The sequence below is a fragment of the Pleurodeles waltl genome, chromosome 12 (genome assembly GCF_031143425.1).
Source record: "Pleurodeles waltl isolate 20211129_DDA chromosome 12, aPleWal1.hap1.20221129, whole genome shotgun sequence".
Classification (NCBI taxonomy): domain Eukaryota; kingdom Metazoa; phylum Chordata; class Amphibia; order Caudata; family Salamandridae; genus Pleurodeles; species Pleurodeles waltl.
The window spans coordinates 118,936,142-118,940,739 of NC_090451.1; the positions used below are offsets into that span (position 1 = coordinate 118,936,142).

General features: G+C 43.8%; 1 non-coding gene across 1 annotated transcript; it reads left to right on the forward strand.

The window, feature by feature from the left end:
- Nucleotides 1–1,993: 1,993 nt before the first annotated feature.
- TRNAI-AAU (transfer RNA isoleucine (anticodon AAU)) lies at nucleotides 1,994–2,067 on the forward strand. The gene has a single exon. It is a non-coding gene; the product is annotated as a tRNA-Ile (tRNA).
- Nucleotides 2,068–4,598: the final 2,531 nt, after the last annotated feature.

Here is a 4,598-nt window from a genome sequence, read left to right on the forward strand (position 1 = left end):
GGAGAAAAGGGATTTTTCATTGTTCTTACCATTGACAAAAGATCATAACAGTCTAGACACCAAAGAGGGTAACATCGATGAAGGTTCAGAAAAGTCCCTAAAAGCCTTTATCGCAAACCAATGAGCTTTCAGAGTGGAAAGAGATTCAAGTGAAACCCATTCAGAAGAAAATGCAAAATAGCAGACAAACTACAGGTAGGTGCCAAAAGATCATGAGCAGAACATCACGTCTGAAAGGACTTCCAGTTCTTTGAGTAAGACTTCAAAATAAAAGGCCTGCTGGAGTGCTGAATTAACTCCACTAAGGAAGAGGAAAGACCCTTTGCTAGCAGTCCAGACTTCTCAACCTCCAAAGCGATAGAGTGAGTTGGAGCAAGAAGGTCAGGGACGACGTTCTGAGAAGAGACACACTTGAGCAGTACCCAAGGAGGTAGAAGAGCCAGGGGTTCAGAAGAGGAAACCATGACATCTCTGGCCAATCTGGGCCAACAAGAATCAAGTTCCCTCCCCCTGCTGAGACTTGAAGAGAACCATCTGGATCAATAAAAAGGGGGGGAATGTATAAAGGAGACTTCTCAGCCACTTTATCACCAATACGTCCACTACCTAGGCTCCTTGTTCCGGAAACCTGGATCAGAATCGACAAAGATGAGCATTGTCCTTGTTTGAAAAGAGATCCAGAAAGGGTTTCACAAACTCTCGGCATATCTCTCAAAACAACGACCTGGATAACGTCAACTCCAGCAAATTTGGAAACCTCCAGCTGTCTGCCATCCCATTGTCGGTGGCCTTGATGTGTACTGCCGACGTATGTAACAGGTTGATCTCTGCCCAATGGCCCAATTGTTCTGCTATTGCATTGAGGGATTTTGAATGCATGCTTCACTGCTGGTTAATGTAAAAGACCGCTACATTATTCTCTGTCTTTACTAGCACATTTTTCTGAGACAGATGATGATGGGAAAACTTCAAAGCCCTGAAGCTTACCATCAACTCCATCTACTTCCATGACCTCCAACTCTCTAGGAAAGACCACTTGAATCGACAGGATCAGTCCAATACAGTAGCTCTCCAGCCAGGTTTGCTGGCATCTGTTGTGAGGAATTCAGGAGGATCCAGGTGTATTAGTGTCCACTTAGACCAGTGGTCTTCAAACTCTTTAATGCCACATCCACCCAATGGGAAAAAAAACATTGGTGCCTCCCCTCTGAATTTTCCAGAATTCTTCTATCAAATTGACACTGTTTAAATATGTCTACACCTATTTAAACATTGCAGTTAAGTTCTGTTACTGTTTTAAAAATGCAATCAAATACATGACCCCAAATATACTATTCTGGTCAGGCAGGCCTTACTAACCAATTGCAGCGTCATGCTCTGCTGAGTAAACTGATCTCACGGCAGTGAGGAATGCACAGGCCGGATGGTGCCCGGTCCACGAAAGCGCGCCTACTTGTGTTGTACGTCTCTTCGCGCAAATGCAAACTCAGATTTCCTGCACTGTGGTCGGCAGGAGAGACATGGGAAGGTGCAGTAGGGAAGGCTTGAGCAACAAACCGTTGGCTATGTTTTGATGTTACTTTGTTGAGATGAGCTAGAGTAATTTAAAGCAGAAGGAACGGCCAGACCTAAAAACAACTCTCTTACCTCCAACGCCGAAAAACCACTATAATTAGAATATCTGAAAAGCAGCTGGCCTTGTAAACTTAAGGAGCAAGCAAGCCGATGCATTTTGGGTTTTGTTGTAAAAGAATACAAATCCTATCCATCCTTTCCTTTTTTTCCGGCAACAACCAATGTTACAAAGATATCACAGCACACAGTGAGATAGAGTGAAAGAAGAGGTGCTGAGGCTGGCGTGCAGCACTCCACAGCTCTTGTTATTGTAATCCAGACAGGGGACGGAAGGAGAAAGGTATAAAGGAATTGCGATAGTGAGACCGACTCTTCTGTGTATCTGCATGTCATGGAAAAGGATAACTCTGTCATTCATGGCCGGTTAGCTCAGCTGGTTTGAGCGTGGTGCTAATAACGCCAAGGTCGTGGGTTCGATCCCCGTACGGGCCAAGTTAAGCTTTTTCTCTCAAGTAAACTCTTTTTTTCTCATTTAATCAAGCGCTTGTAAATCCATGCACTCTGATGCTCCAGTACACGTTCACTTTCCATTAGTCCTTCTTTTGCCACTTCTGACCAAAGCTGAAGCCGGCAGCGCCAGTAGAACAACAGAAGTGCAAGAGATTGTCTCTCCAAGATGGAGACACTGGCTCAGACTATGTCACATGAGAGGTGGAGGGAGACCAAGAGCTGATTATTAGATGCGTGGGGATAAGAGGAACATAACTCAGGTGAACAGATTGTAGATAGTCATGCTATAGCTAGGATCAGCAACGTTACAGGGGAAAGGATAGGAAAATAATTAGGTGACAGAAGTATAGAAGTGGCTACAAAGAGGCGTGTCTCTTAAGCGGGCCTAAATATACACTGAAGGCGAAGGTGAAGTGAAAGCAGAAAGAAAGATCAAAGGAAATCAACAGTGATTGAGAGAAAACTCACAAAGGCAAATTGAGCAAAAGACAGGACCTGGGGAGTTAGACTACTTCAATGCAAATTTACGCCCGCAGATGAGCATGACAACTGACCATTGTCCAGTGGTGCTGAAACAATTTTCAGTGTGGGGGTGCTGCCATCAAAGGGCTTCTGAAAATCCAGGAATCATACAAAGAACAAGTCCTGCAGAATGAGCCACGCACATTCAGAAAGAGTGGTGATGCGTTGGTTACTTATTGGTAATCTTCATTAGCCGTAGTCCATTGCGTCCTTGTGACAGCCATTACAAAGTAAGGTGATGTCACCCTCCAAGAGGAAGAAAGAACAGGAGGATCCTTAAATGCTAGCGCCATGCACCTAACCTGGGTGCCAAGCCCTTGGCAAAGGACTGATGGGAAGGTGGGCAGGATGTAATGTTTGTGACAAGGACAAGATGGACTTAGGGTAATACAGAGTTCAAAACATTGGTACTCAAATGCAAAACAGAAAATTTATTAAGCGATAATGCTTGACAAATGTATGCTCTGAGGACCAAGTAACCACCCTAGGAATTTCCTAGATTGTTACTCACTGAAATTCAACCCAGGCGGTGGCCATTCCTCTCGTAGACCATCCCTGAACTGGAAGATTTTCTAAAAAGCCTTGCAAAGCCAGAAAAATTGACAACTTAATCCACCTACTCAGAGTCATAAAAGTCACCTTCTTGTCTTTTCCAGGCTGTCCAAAAGTCACAAACAAGGAGTCGGTTTTCCTGAACTGCAGAGGCCTGGTGACATAAATGAAAAGAGCTCTTTAAACATCAAGTGTATTCAACAAATGTTCCTCCGGAGAGGAAGGAGAGGGAATGAAAGAAGGAAGAATTATTTCCTAAGATCTTTCAAAAATAGACTTAACCTTTGCAGCAAAGGTAGGGCTAGGCCTTAAAGTTACCCCATCTTCCAAAGTATCAAATGAAGAGAGGACAGCATTTTAAGGCTCCCAGCTCCCCAATTGTTCTCAGCAAGGTGATAGCAAATAGGAAAATAACTTTATAGGAGACAATCTTTAATTCTACAGTATCCAGATCCTCAAAGAGATAAAATTGCAAAGCCTATAAAAGAGTAGGAAGATTCTGAGTTGGAGAAAAGGGATTTTTAATTGTTCTAACCATTGACAAAAGATCATAACAGTCTAGACACCAAAGAGTGTAACATCAATGAAGGCTCAGAAAAGTCCCTAAAAGCCTTTATCGCAAACCAATGAGCTTTCAGAGTGGAAAGACATTCAAGTGAAACCCATTCAGAAGAAAATGCAAAATAGCAGACAAACTACAGGTAGGTTCCAAAAGATCATGAGCAGAACATCACGTCTGAAAGGACTTCCAGTTCTTTGAGTAAGACTTCGAAGTAGAAGGCCTGCTGGAGTGCTGAATTAACTCCACTAAGGAAGAGGAAAGACCCTTTGCTAGCAGTCCAGACTTCTCAACCTCCAAAGCGGTAGAGTGAGTTGGAGCAAGAAGGTCAGGGACGACGTTCTGAGAAGAGACACACTTGAGCAGTACCCAAGGAGGTAGAAAAGCCAGGGGTTCAGAAGAGGAAACCATGACATCTATGGCCAATCAGGGCCAACAAGAATCAAGTTCCCTCCCCCCTGCTGAGACTTGAAGAGAACCATCTGGATCAATAAAAAGGGGGGGAATGTATAAAGGAGACTTCTCAGCCACTTTATCACCAATACGTCCACTACCTAGGCTCCTTGTTCCGGAAACCTGGATCAGAATCGACAAAGATGAGCATTGTCCTTGTTTGAAAAGAGATCCAGAAAGGGTTTCACAAACTCTCGGCATATGTCTCAAAACAACGACCTGGATAACGTCAACTCCAGCAAATTTGGAAACCTCCAGCTGTCTGCCATCACATTGTCGGTGCCCTTGATGTGTACTGCCGACGTATGTAACAGGTTGATCTCTGCCCAATGGCCCAATTGTTCTGCTATTGCATTGAGGGATTTTGAATGCATGCTTCACTGCTGGTTAATGTAAAAGACCGCTACATTATTCTCTGTCTTTACTA